Source organism: Phlebotomus papatasi, chromosome 1 (genome assembly GCF_024763615.1).
Source record: "Phlebotomus papatasi isolate M1 chromosome 1, Ppap_2.1, whole genome shotgun sequence".
NCBI classification, from domain to species: Eukaryota; Metazoa; Arthropoda; class Insecta; order Diptera; family Psychodidae; genus Phlebotomus; species Phlebotomus papatasi.
This window is the reverse complement of record NC_077222.1, coordinates 35,221,846-35,236,648: the sequence shown is the minus strand read 5'-3', so window position 1 is coordinate 35,236,648 and position 14,803 is coordinate 35,221,846. Positions and strand designations below refer to the sequence as shown.

The following is a 14,803-nucleotide window of genomic DNA, read 5'->3' as shown; positions in this document are numbered from 1 at the left end:
AAGACGCCTCTTTGTGTGATCTTCATCTCGACCTGGGCGGATTCCCAAAAATTTGATCTTCTCGTCTGATGGCTCATTGGACTTATTTAACAGCGTGTTTTTCACTATTCCAGGTAACCAAGGAGAAAGCCCTTTTCCGTATACTCTATTGAAGAGTCTATTTAACATTCTGCATTTTTCCATTTATTAAAGGCACTTCAATTGGTGAATATTTTAACCAAAAGTTCAGGGATTATTTTTATTAATTCAGTCTCCAATTTCATTAAATGTTAGTGCACCTCGCACGGCACTTACGATAAATTTTATTCAAAATATTTTACTGCTGGAACTCTACGGAGAGAGCAGTAGAGTAAGTGTGCCAAATTCCGGCCAGCTTGCAATTTCGGCCACCTTTTTTGTTCCTCGAATTTCCATGAACTTTTATATTTTACATACTCTAGATATTAAACAATGCAAAAGAATAACAAAAAATGTACCTTCGACAAACGAAATGACGTGAAAAAGATATTGAAAGAATTCCCGAAGGGCAAGGAACTGTAAGAATGAAGGTGGCCGAAATAGGGTACTAAAACTATGTCTATATTTTTATTCATTTTAAAATGTATTAAGAATGATTTTAGAGTAAATAAAGACGGTAAAATCTTTACAAGGTTCTCAGCAACACTCGTTCAGAAAAAAAGAATAAAAAAATCAATTTGTATTTAAAATATTACATTTCAATCTTGAGACTTTGATGCTTGCATGCAACTATGGCGAAATTTGGCACACTTACCCTATATATAATCCCTCGATTTTTTCACACCCCAAATTTCTACCTTCCACTCCCCCCCCCCCCCCCCGGAGAGCACTTTTGGTAACAAATCTTCACGTTACAGACGATTTATGAAAAATGTCGTCACGCTGTTTGTCCGTTTGTCCGTCTGTCATCAACTCTAGAGGCCAAATGATTAGAGATAGAGACTTGGAACCTTCGAAGGACCCCCCCCCCCTCCCTATATGTCGACCCAAGAATCGTTAACATGCCCCTCATTTTAACCCACCCCACCTCTACCCCTCCAAAACTACAGTAGAGCCTCGCTATAGTCCATATTTGGTTTCAGATTTGACACTTGGGTCGCACTAAAGTCCATGTCATTTTTTAAAATTATCAACGACTTTGAGTATTGAAATTGCTAGACGGCTTCCACTTTCTTTGCGATTGTGGTACTTGTCCTCGCTCTCTTCATTATGGAACACAATTATCACAACTACTCAATAAAGTTTGCCAAAAATATTAAAATATTTATGACAAAATTTCATGTCGCGTACTAAAAAAAACATAACCTAACTTAAAATCAGTGTTTTGAAATCAACGGTCGATAAATTGTGGACTATAGAGTGATGGCCTATAGCGGGGCTCTACTGTATGTTTTTTGGGGTTGCTCAAAAACGCGTCGTGTGATTTTTTTCATTTTTGGGTGTGATTTAGAGATTATCTAAGCGAACATTTCGTCCATATAGGAAAATACCGTTGAATCATTCCTAATAACGATTTTTAAAGGCCAAAGGCAAGGGATAGATAACGGTGCCGCTCACGGTTCATTCGAGTGCCGATCTTTTGTAAAAATTATGCCGATTTGCCGATTTCGCACGGATTTGTCGATCTCATGCCGGTATGCCAATTAGAAAGAACTTCCTTGACATGAATTTAAACGAACGCTATACTTCATGAAAACAAACTGACATTTAAATCTGCCGAGTCTTCGCTAAAATCGTGACGATCTGCCGATTTTTGCGGAGTAACATGCCGATATATTGTTTTCTGGACAAATTGTGCCGATATGTCAATTTTTAGCTCCATGTTGGGCAATTCTGCCGATCGCCGCTCACGGTTCATTCTGACAAGGGAAGGTCTCGGACCTTCTCGCAAAGCCTGGGACGCTTTTCCACTCCTTTTATTGGGGTTACAAAAGTTTCTTTTCTTTCTGTGCGATTAATAAATAAAATTGTGCATATTTCAAATATCTCAAAATTGTATACAAATGAAGTTACTACAAAAACTGATTTAACTCACAATTTATTGAATACTTTATAACCCGAGAATCTAGGGAAAGTCTTAAAAGGTAAATAGGTGGAAATTGTATTTGTTTGATGCACCAGTTTCATTCTCTTTACGAAACTGTCCAAGTGCCCTGAAGACTCAAGAAGTGGCATTCTGAAATAAGAAAATCAACAACCCCATCTCAAACTTTTGGCCACTTGCGTGGGAGTTCCCTGAGACCGTGTATGCCTGTGATCTCCTAGGGGGCGCCAATTACTGTCAAAGTCGAATCCATTTCCTGCCTTTCCTGGCGGGTGGGAAATTAAAACAAACTGCTATCGCGTTCTGCCCCACACAGGACATTTGTCACTTGTCACAGCTTCCTCTGCGCATCTCCTTCAAAGTCCTCCCTCACAGCCAAAGACTTGTTGCCTCCAGAGAAGCATATGTGGCATCCGTCTTACGTTTATGCTGCAGAGGCTTACTACAGTTATGTTGCTGTCTATGCTAAGTCAATACAGACACCAAGATATTTTAGTATTTGAGTGTTTGAGGCTTGGACCCGGTTGGAACAGTGTGTGCTTGCTGTTTTCAATTCGTGTCAGTGAATTACTCAGCAGATGCTTATTGGTTGATTAGGTCAGAGCGACCTCTGAAGATGAAATTATGCCGACGGTCCCATCGGTGAATTGAGTGACAGTTCAAGCTCAGGCGGTGTCGTCGTCGCGTCGGGAGTGTAGAAATTTTCTTTCGCAGGCAATTCCAAGAGGAATTGCTCCTCAGAAATCCGGTGAAATTCCTGATAAAAAGGTGTTTTGCAGTGAATAGTTTCATATTTTGCCACTCAGTGGATTCCAATTGTGTTCCATTCCTGCCAATTTTGCCAAAATTTGCGGCATCTGTGAAATCACAGCAGCCAGAAGGCAGAAAACAATCTTTTTTTTTTCTACTCCGAAATATAAAAGAGAGATTTCTTTGGGTTTTCTTCTAAAGAAGATTTCAGTGTGCTTCTCTGTGCAAATATATTTTCCTGCAGTGTTGTCTAAATTTAAGCCTCTTCAGCATTGCCCAACGCTGATATCAAACATACACTCACCTATGAGGTAAGGTTTTTCTTATGAAATGACGCTTTGATAAAAAGAGACAGTAATTCCATTCATAATCGCAATTATTAAGGGTCTACTTACTTGAGACTCTTCGGTGATATTCGGAAGCAATTACCATTAAAAAAAAAGACTACTTATTCGAAGGAAAAATTGTGATTTCCGGAAACCAATGGGGGTTGATTAAAAAAAGAACTTTGAAAATTTTCTTAAATATTGCAGTAGATGGCAAAAAATCCCGTAGTGATTGAGATAGAGATCACGGAGAAGATGCTGAAAATGGTTTTTAATATACCTTTTACATTTTCACCCGAAAAGCATTTTGCAAAGCTTTTTCCAAGCAGCTCCATTATGTTATGACTTTCGCTTTTATTTTGCCCCATCTCTCAAAATCCACCATGTCAATATCCTAACACACATACAGACACCAAAAACACCCCACTGGGATGTTTTTTACGTCTTCTAAAGGCAGGGAATGTTGTGCGGTAGTGAAACCATAGCTCGTCTTTTGATTGTCAGCCGAAGACAACGGACAAAAAAATTATAAACAAAATGCCAAGCCGGTGTCTTACACACCGAAACAAGAACATTACTGATAAGGCCTGATAAGCTTATTGCAGCTGAGATTCTTTACAGACAGCCTTGAAGTACTTTTAAGCGCAAAACCGTATAAATTCGATTATGGGCCGATTTTGTCCACTGCAAGTATTTAGTAAAATAATTTTGTTCTTAGGTCCACAGAAAAGCCTAGGTCAGTGGATAAAAATGAGAGACTTCTTTAAATAAATCCGGATTGAATAGTAAAATCTCGAGATTTGGCGCAATTATCAAATTTTCTCATATCAAAAGATCCTCATAATAGATTTCGAGATTTAAAAATTTTTTAGCGTCCCGATTAAACAAGCGTTAAAAGAAATCTGGGTTCAAGGTAAAATGTCAATGGCGACTTTGTATTTCTCTGGAGCATGGTGATAATTGCTTTAGACTATTGCTCCCCCATCGTACTCTTTGTTTCACCTTATGGCCGTTACACATTGGAAAGAATTTTCGTCAAAAAATGTCTTTTTTTAATTTCACCTTTTAATCTACAATGGTAAGGGAAATTTGCTTTAAAAAAAAGCATTTTTTACGAAAATTGCTGCCAGTGTGTAGAGAGGCCTATAAATACAAGTTCTTTGTTTCCGGTCATAATCCCGAATAGTCCCGAATAGCCAAAATCCAGTAAAGATTAAAATCCCAAAAGCTTAATGTAAGCTAATCGATTGCACGAATCTTTTTATCGTTCGGGATTTTGCCTACTACCGCTTTGATGCATAGGATTCATGCGCGCACACCCGGTTTGTAGTACCAATATATAAACTAATCTATCGTTTCTAGATAACATAGATCATTCGGCGTCTTGAAGATTTTGAAAAACCCAATAACCTGGACTAAAACTCAGTTGTAGCAATAATTCTTCATAATGACCACTATAATTGGAAAAAAAGTAAGAAGACGATCGTAATGCGGTCTTCAAACCTAAGGTTTAAGCTAACTTTTGTAATCTTTCACTATTTAAAATTTTTGAGAATTTTTTTTAAATTATAATTGAATATTTGAAGTAAATTATACACTGTATTTTGAAATTTTTTTTGAATTGTTCCTTATTTTTAAAAGATCAAGGTATTTTTTAACTAAGCTAAATATCGAAAGTAAAATCCATATAAATCAACTAAAACTTAGTTCGGTACTTGTTATTTGAAAACTTGTACCATTTCAAAAAAAAAAACATTCATTTCCACCTGGTATAATTCGGGACACCCAGCAGACGTAGGCCTGCTAGCTTACATGCCAAAACTTAAAAAAAAAACTCTATAGGGTCGCGGAATTACTTGTGGCCTCTGTCTTTACTTATTTAAAACTTTAAAAATGCCACAAAATGATTTCCAAAAATCTTAAAATTGAAATTGATATGTTTTAATAGCACACCACATTTTTTTGGTTTCGGTCTCATTTTCGGACAAAAATTTCAACGATGCCATAAGTAAAGGTGGGCTTCAAGTAATTCTGCCACCCTATTTGAACGAATAGATTTGTTAAGTAGTCAATTGTTCATTATAAATTTGCCCAAAGAATATTATTGTTTTTAATTTGAAAAAAAAATGGTTTTTAAGTTTTATTCGAATAAATATTTTTTTAGCTCTAAAAAATCCAATTTGTTGCTAATTTGGCAAAACTTTTTCATTCCCTGTATAGACAAATTTTAGTTTCAAACATTTTTAACAACTCATCAAGACGTTTTAACGAAATTTAGGAAACTTGTGTAATGGGGAATAAAAGTAAATGCGGATTTTACTATTAGATTCTTATATGATACTCCTTCCGTTTCGAAAAAAGTCGTGCGTTTGCTAGTACATTTTGTATGGAAAATTGTACGACTTTTTCCGGAACAGAGGGAGTATTTGCTAAAAATCGTAAGTTAATATCTATCACAGTAATCATAAATCAGTATTTTTCGACTGCCAAAAGGCTTCCCTTCAAATATAGAAGGGAGCCCCCAAAATCGCATTTCACCTTGAAACACTAAAGCTGGGATTTCAAGGAATCAGCGTTCAAAGCAGGGAGGTAGAAAAAAATATGTAGATTTTCCAACTTCCCCAAGATTTGGAGCTAAATATTTATGAAAGTAATCTTGGGATTGTGCTAGGGAGCATGGACTTAATCAAAAGTGGAATCACGATACACACAGTCCGAAAATGTGTCTCTATAAGATTTCGTGGGCGGTGAAGTGTGATGATTTGAGATTTCCACATGATAATAGCGAGATGGTTTCTATTGATTTTTAAGGAAGCGTCAGAGATTGTCTTCAAAATCGTGTGTGCTGTATCTTTGGGCCCATCTTCCAAAACATTGTTCTGCAATTTCTAACTCAAACAAGCTTAACAAAAAATGTTCTCTTTTCCTCCAATGACCAAGTCCTGATGGATAAGGGTTCAATGCGGAAGATTGACGAGTATTTTCAACCACAGGGTCAACCGGGTGTGGGGGAATTTTGAGATTTTCCATCAAAATCCCCTTCTAGTCACTGTCAATGCCCAATTAATCCCAGAGATGTGTATGTGTGCCTCTTCCTGAACACATAAATTTTATATTAAGAAGATTTCACACTTTCTTTTATTAGTATGTCGTTACTTTTTTTTGTCTCATCTTCCCTCATCTAGTGTTTCAATCCTCTTTTATTTGAGACCATTCCCAAAGAGGTTTTGTCATGCTCTACTACAAATGAGAAGGGTTTTGTTTGCTGAAAAATTTCAAGAGATAACGAAATTTTAGGAAGATATGAATGTTACATTCGAAAGATACAACTTTTAGTATAGCTATTAACTAAGTTGCATTGAATCTTAATAAAATCCACTGATTTTGATCGTTGCTTTTCTTCTTATAAATCAAATGTGAACAAAAAATTATTTTAAAATACATATAAGGATTATTATTCAAAGACCTAGAGACCATTTACACCACCGGATTGGATTGAGAATAAATTGTCCCAAAATCGGTTTTTGAGACAACTCAGTAAGAATCTAATACGACAGTCTAAATGACCTCAATGAAATCGTTTAGATTACTGCCTTAGGTTAAGACTTAATTATCCGAAATCTGATTTTGGAACAGTTCAATCCCAATCTAATGCGGCGGTGTAAATAGCCTCATAGTTTTATTGACTACCTGTTCAACTATCATTCTGTATACAAAAATCAAGTGCATAACATTTCCTTTTACAATGTCTTCTAATCGTACCAAAAGAAAATTAGTTCATTAGCGGTATTTCTTAATATAGAGTAAATTAGAAAAAAAAATATAATTAGGAAATGAAAGTGAAGTTAATATTGACATTGAGTATAGTTCACCAAAAAACCCTAAATTATATGCCGAATTAGTTTTGAAGATAATAATATGTACAAACGAAGAAAAAATGACACTGTCGCATTTTTCAGAGCTAATATTACCCCCCCTGACTAAAACTAAATTATTTATGGAATTTTCTGAATTAGAAAAAAACATGCAAAATGTTTTTGATAATGAGCTCTAATAGATTTATATTTTTTTTTAAGCAACTAATGCAAGTGAAAACCAGAAATGCACAAGTGAAATGGTTTATATTTCATTGAGGCATGCATTTTGTATTTTCCTTTCAAAATTTATAATTTAATTTTCGTTTAGGGTAATGTTGTTCTTATTAACGCTAATTTTATGACGTAAAATATGAATAATTTCTTGGTCCTTCATCACAAAAATCTTGTCCTTTCGGCAGGTTATTTAAAAAACCCAAGCATATAATTATAACAAATAACATCATGGTAATTTCTAATTCTATTTCAATATGATAAAAAACCTTTAAGGTGCATCAATTTAAAGGTAATCCACACTTCCCCCAACCTTCTAATATTGTTAACTATGTACAAATAATATACTCTAGACACACTTACGACTTAAGCCGAGAGACGGCTTAACGTAATTATAATCCAAATGACGATTTGATTAAATTCCTATTAGTTTGCCACTAAGTCGTTTCTTGGCTTAAGCCGAGAAACGGATTAGTCAGAAACTGATCGAAATTTAATCTGATCAATATTTCGATTACAATTACGTTAAGCTGTCTCTCAATTTAAGTCGTAAGTGTGACTAGGGCAATAAGGGCCTTGACAGACCTGAGGATTAGCCGAGAGACGGCTTAGCGTAATTATATTAGAAATAATGTTCAAACTACATTTCTATCATTTTCCACTAATGTCGTCTCTCGGCTTAAGTCGTAGGTGTGTCTAGGGCATAAGATAAATTAACCTTGGTTAGTCCAAAAAATAAGTTTTTGCTTTGTGTTATCGATAACGATAACCCAATCATTCCCAAGGGTTATAAGAGTTGCTTCTTCTGTTCTCTCTTATAGTTCTTTATAATGCGTTATATTTACCGAAAAGTCAGCTTGAAGCGGTCTTCAGACTAAACCGATAAGCCAGTTTCAGAAAGTTTCAAAATTCTAAATAAGTAGTTTTTTTTGTTTTTCATAATCTAATGGACCATTTACCCTTAACATCCAATTCTAAGTCAAAATTTTCCAAAAATTCTTGACTGACACGAATTTAGAGAAATTAAGCCATATGACGAATGGCCTCTACACACTAGAAAAATTTATGTCCATATTGATTTGCAGCAAATTCCCTACTTCTACGTAAGAAAAACTCTGCAATATGGACATAAATTTTTCTAGGGTGTAAGAGGCCATAAGCCTTGGATATGATGTCCATATAAGTCGAACGTTCGAAACCGGAATCTCTGCAGCGTTGGTCCAACACTATCCACTGATTCATTGAGCCCCCTTACTCCCTCAAAAGATAATCACATCATATGGTTAGATGTGATTAACATAGAAAAATTCATTTCTATACTGTATGCATAGATAATGTTATTATCAGGACTGCTACCTAAAATACAGACTCTTTAACTGAAAATGACCCATCCTGCCTATACATAAATTGTGATTTTTAATCTGGCATAAAACCCTTTAAACCCACTTTCCCTGCAAATTCTTCATGTGTTGCAGTGAAAAATTCAGAATCCTATTCCAACACGTTCCTCTCGTCTTTCTGTTTTCGTGTCCAAAGTACATTTGAGTCAAAAATGTATCCATGAGACAGACGGCAAAAGTTCCCCCTTTATACCTTTGGCATCTCCAGTGAAACTGGGGGCCCCTAAAATGCGCGGATGATAAATCGACATTGGGGAGTCTTTAGGGCTCATTTCATTATTTATTATTTTATTTCTTCTACTCGCACAAGATGAAGGCACAATCACACAAAAAAAAATATTATAAACGCCCCCGAGGCATAAAATTCACATTTTCCCTGGGCTGGTTTTTGTGTTCTGGTACGAAATTCTTTTGCTTACATTCACTATGGTGAGGAATCTTCTAATATACCATGTCAATCCTGGCGCAATTCCACGAATTGCTCCATTTTTTTTCTCGCTATCTCTGTGTAAGTTTCCACGGCAAATCCACCATTATCCTCCTACCAAAAGACGAATGATTGCGAAATGGAAACTCTTTTTCCTCAAATTATCAGATTTTCCGAACGGGGATGCTTTTCTATGCTTAAAAAAAGCCGAGGTAATGGGTGTAAAACTAAAGGGGTGACTTGGGAAAATTCAATTTTTCCCGCAAGACTCACTTGAGAGATCATTCCAATGTTGACTTAAGTGGGTGAATGTCGATCGGGAAGACCGACCCCTTTTTCTGCCATAATAAGGCCCCAAGCATTACTGAGGATTTCTCCTCAATGTCTTTTAATATCATTTTGCTTTCATTTGTCCATTTATGTCTCACCATGTGAATTTGTATGAGTACCCCTCTTTGCTCCTTTCATCTTCTGTTGCTGAAGATTGGAAAAAGATTCACTCGTTATTATTCTGGGTGTGGAAGTGACGAAGAAAAGAGAACATTCAGCCATTGAGGGAATAAGGGGGTTTGAGGGGACCCCGGGAATAAACAAAATACACATTGAGAATTATTCTAAGGGGCTACTCGCTAGTATTACGATGGGTTCAAACCGTTAAAAGCATTATATTAGTTCATAAGTTCATAGTTCATAGTTCGAAAATCATAAACTTCATAGCTTTTACAATTGGTGAAAAAAGTTTAAATTTTTGAAAAACATAAAAATCGTGCTAAGAAATGAGACAGAGGTTGGGCCATATAGCTAAGCCCACTAAATCTTATACCCTAGGCAGACTTACGGCTTAAACCGTGAGACAGCTTAATGAGAAAATGATGGGAATGTAGAACAATCTTAATTTTGATTACAGTTACGTTAAGCCATCTCTGAATTTAAGCTATAGGTCTAAATTAGAATCTCGAGTAAATTTTAATTTAAGAAAATTTATTCATAGTTTTTGGACACATATCTATTTTTTAACTTACTACACATTAAATTGATCCATAAATAAGAAACATATTTCGAAATAGGAAATTACTTAAAAAGAGCATATTTTAGAATGTTTTGGCATGAGTAACAAGCACACGGACATATAAAAAAAAAATTCGAAAAAGGTGTATAATTTACGGGTATTTTACCAATTCACTACCGATTTAAACCGATGCTGCCGAGTTTAAAATTTACAGGTTTTTCAAAAAAAGAAAATCTAAAGGGAAATCTTTTAAAATTCGATATCGTAATGCTTCCCGGTCATAGGACCCTAACGACGAAATATTTTCCAGGACTGCCTCCTAAACATATTTGAAAATGAAAAAAAAACCTCTAGAAGGTGTTTTAGGAATAAACCAAAAGTCCAAGATAATATCGACTTATCATATCCGGTCATCAAAGACCAGAAGTTGATATGTCACACAGTTTGATCTGCTCTTTTTTTGAGTTCGAAAAATAACATACCAGTTTAAACACAAATGTTTGCTTCGAATAATGTAAAGACCTTTCAAAGACCTTTAAAGACTTTCAAAAGACTTCAAGATACAAACGTGTTGAGAAACAGGTTTCATAAAACAATTAATTAAAATTACTAAAAAGAATTTGAAAATATAGAATAAAAAAAGAATAATTCAACAAAAAATTTTAACACAGTGCAATAAAATCCATATAGAGTTGCAGAATGTTAAAAAAACGTGAAAATATGTTGATAAGCCATATCCCTCGATTAAAATCTCCTATGATTTTAAAATTCAAGAATTATTAATAGACACTTTATCCTTCTGTGAGTATCCCCTGCTGAGGATTAGTTTTATATGTTACTTATACAAGAAAAGGAATTGTGCCTTTAACGCTAAAAGTGGATGGGCATGGGATGAATGAAAAAGAAATAGATAAAATGGGGTGTATGTTCTGAGTGAATATTGAGAAGCCTTCCAGAGCAAAAACCAGTCACTTTGTTCACGCGATCATCGGGAGGGCATAAGCACAATGGCACAGGGAACTTCTGTAAGCACTCCAGAAATGCTGATGGTCGCCAATTTATAAAAATTAAACAATTGCGTCAGTCAAACGCATTGCCAGCAATTTATGTCGTTAACTGAATGCTATGCATTCGCATGTTTAGCTCCTCCGGGGACGCCATCCAACTCCGCGACTAAATACGCGAAACAGAAGCCACAAAGGCGAGAAAAAAAGGGTTAAAACGACACAGAAAAAAAAGAAAAAAAGTGTACCGCAAAAAAATTATTTGAGGGAACATAAAAGAAACTGAAGCTCAAAATTCAGTGAATTCCTGTCATGAGGGATTTTAAATTAAAATTGCTCAGCACAAATGGATTAGCGAGAGGCTTTGTCGACTGTTCTGTGGATCGGGATTTTTTTCAGCGTCTTCCTGCAATATTATTCAGTGGGCAGCAGATGTTGTTATGAAGCATGAGAAAACACCCACTATTGAATGATACAGGAGGGTTGTCATTGGCAGAAACCATGACCAACACCATTGTTTTGATAGCCCACAGAATACTGGGGCAGAGCCAGTTTGATGAAAATTTGTTGGTAAATCTACAATTCTTGTGTTAGCAGATGTGGTTGGCAGGTTTGACTAAAAGAAATATGGTGAATGAAAGTGAATTGTTATTATTAGAATAAACTAAGTAAATGTGTGAATTGTGGGCAGCAGTTAGATTATATTTCAACCCTTTGCATCAATCCGTCAAACCTTACAAAATATATTAGATTATTAGATAGTCAATAAAAAGGATTCTTTAACAGTTTTAATAAAAATGTCTCCATGACCAAAATCGATAACATTTATATTGTATTTCTCTGCTTATGTTCATGCAACTTTAACCAGAATTTTTACATGAAACTCTATCAAGTTTTTTTTTTTAATTTTTGGTTTAAACGAATTGTAAAAAACAGGGGGGTGACATTAGCTCTGAAAAATGCGACCAGTTTTAGTGTAATTTTTTTCCCGTTTTCGTACACATTTCACGAGATATCTCCGAAACTATGTAGGTTGCCATTTTAGGGTTTTCGGTTGCCTATTCTATATAAAATTGGCTTTTATTTTGTATTTCTATTATTTGCAAATTCATTCTACGATGACAGAAAACAGCTAATAAACTCAGAAGTTTTTCCAGCACGCTAGAAACATATGAGAAACATAGAAAACGTCATGCCCCTGGTAAAGAAGCTGAAATAATATTCAATTTTAAATCGGGGTACAAAATTCATGTGTCATCGAATTTTGCAAACGAATATCCGGCAAAATCAAATGTAATTAACAGTTAGTAATACTAATATATAAAATAAAACTCCCAAATGTCCCAAAAAAGTCGTACATTGTTTCATACAAAATATACTAACAAAACATAGGAATTTTTTCGGGACGGAGGGAGTATTGTTTTATTCAAAACCTAAATAATTCAGAACTTGTTTAAAAATTTAAAAAAAAAACTAGAAATTCACGAGATATTAACTGAAAAAAATTTAAAATGTAGAAGACCGATGGGTTCTCATTTGATGCTTTTTAATTAGTTCTTTTAAATATTTTCAGACAATTGCCAAAATAGACCCAAATAATTTTAAAATGTGTAAAATATATTTCTTTTTAATGCTAAATTAAAAAGAGATAGCAAAGCGTCCCAGCCTTGCGGAATGCTCGAAATCACAAGAAAGAGCCCTCCGTGTATTTTATTGCTTCGCATGGTTTTTGCGTACATAATGGTGTAGTACCGGTTAAATTAATTTGTAAATAAAAAAAACATTCCGAAATAAAAAATGGCTTAATACAAGAATATTTTAGCATAAGTAACAAGTAAATCCGAGAAAGTTATATTATTTTCGGGTATTTTGCCAATTCATGACCGATTAAGTCCTATGTAGTAGGGTTGGAAATTTCAAGATGTTTCAAAAAATCCAAATTTAGGCAAACCGATTGATAAAGGCCCTCCAAATTTGTTACTTGACTTTTATAAATTCGATACCGAAATGTTTTTCGGATAAGGGCAGAATCATATTGACAGTAAAATGCTCGCCGTAGCCTCATCGTATTTCGTTAATTTACGCATTTTCATTGGAATTTTTACGCAAATTTTCCATTACCGTATTACCTTATCTCATACTCGGTGGCACTAGGTGAATATGATATAAGAAAATTGAATAAATAAAACGAAAATGCGATAAACGGTGAGCAAAAATACTGTACGATTAATTTCTCTTACAGTTTTGTTTGCTCACCGTTTATCGAATTTTCGTTTTATTTCTTCAATTTTCTTATATTATTTTCACCTAGTGCCACCGAGTATGGGATAAGGTAATACGGTAATCAAGAATTTGCGTAAGAATTGCAATAAAAATGCGTAAATTAACGAAATACGGTGAGCATTTTGCTGTCAATGTGATTCTGCCCTAAAGGTGTCTAAAAGCGATATATTCATCTTGACTATCTCCAAAACATATTCAAAAATGAAAAAAAAATCTAGGAGCCGTTTTTTAAATAAACCAAATAAACATGGTTTTGCAGGAGAAGGAGCATGTAGGGAGGAAAAGAAAACAACTGTCTTATATAATGTTGACTTATGGGGGAGGGTCGTCGAAGACCACAAGTCGATATCTCTTACCGTTTGACCTCTAGCCGTGTCACAAGTTGAAAAAAGTGGATTAACTGCACCCTCTTTGAATTTGAGCAATAAAATGTTGAAAAAAAAACTAGGATTACGTATTTTTGTCTTATAAAGTTTAAGTCAAATTGTGCCACACAAATAATGAAATATTTTAATTAAATGAATATCTTTAAATTATTTTAAACATGCATACCAATCTATCAATTTTCAAAAGCTTTTTAAGAAGTCTGTGTCAAGTTTAATACACTATACAATTCTATTCTAACCACTTTAATACAATTTTCGGTTTTATTGTTTCTTCTTGCTTCATAAAGGAAATTCGATAACCACTTTGCAATACTAACTTTAAATCAATACGTCATCCCTCTTTGTTCTAAGTCCAGCAGCAAGCATCCCTCCCTGATCAATTGATGCACACGCCTGATGTACCAATTGAGTTAGATCGATAAATTGCATGAAAACATCTCCCTCAGCAGCAAAGCACACCATCGCCATAAAATCTAATATTGTTGTACAAATCTTGTAAAAGTATTAACCCCTCAAGCGAAATACGTAAAAATAAATAGAAACACATCGTTCCGAAGAAAAATATGAGGGAAAAGATATTGTTGGAATTTGAGAAAATTGACATAAATATGTCAATAATGCATTATGGTATCCACTTCCTTTGTCGGGTACAATAAGAAGCTGATGGTAATGGATTTTTCTACTTTTTCATGAGATCCTTTCACGACGACGTGTAATTTAATGACACAGGAGTAGAGAAATTATAACAAGTAACTTCACTAATTGATTGTTTATGTACTTTCTCTCATCACTGGGAGGCATTTATTGTCTTGTAATTGAATTCTCATCTGTTTTTCTCTCTGTCGTTCAATAATTCAATCAAATACTAAATAAACTCCCTCTTTTTTGGGTTAATAGCGAGAGATCCCAAAAATACGATAACAAAATTGAATGGGATGTTTTGGGTAAAATGAATCCTGTAAATCACTTCCTGGGAAAATTCACTTGACAATTAAGTAATGCTGTAGAATCTTCATATAAATAACATCCTCTGCTACTAAAGCAATCAACCTATATACAATCCAATTT

At 34.7% G+C, this 14,803-nt stretch overlaps 1 protein-coding gene across 7 annotated transcripts in view; it reads left to right on the top strand.

Moving 5' to 3' along the window:
* Positions 1–14,803, top strand: part of LOC129798949 (uncharacterized) — a 230,317-nt gene that overhangs the window by 113,798 nt on the left and 101,716 nt on the right. For 3 of the 7 annotated variants that reach the window (XM_055842474.1, XM_055842470.1, XM_055842471.1), the window contains exon 1: positions 2,715–3,123. The exons of 3 other annotated variants lie outside the window; for them this stretch is intronic. The gene's annotated coding sequence lies outside the window, so the exon portion shown is untranslated. Of the gene's footprint in view, positions 1–2,708; positions 3,124–14,803 lie in introns of those variants that run through there. One more of the 7 variants, XM_055842467.1, reaches the window with a different exon arrangement.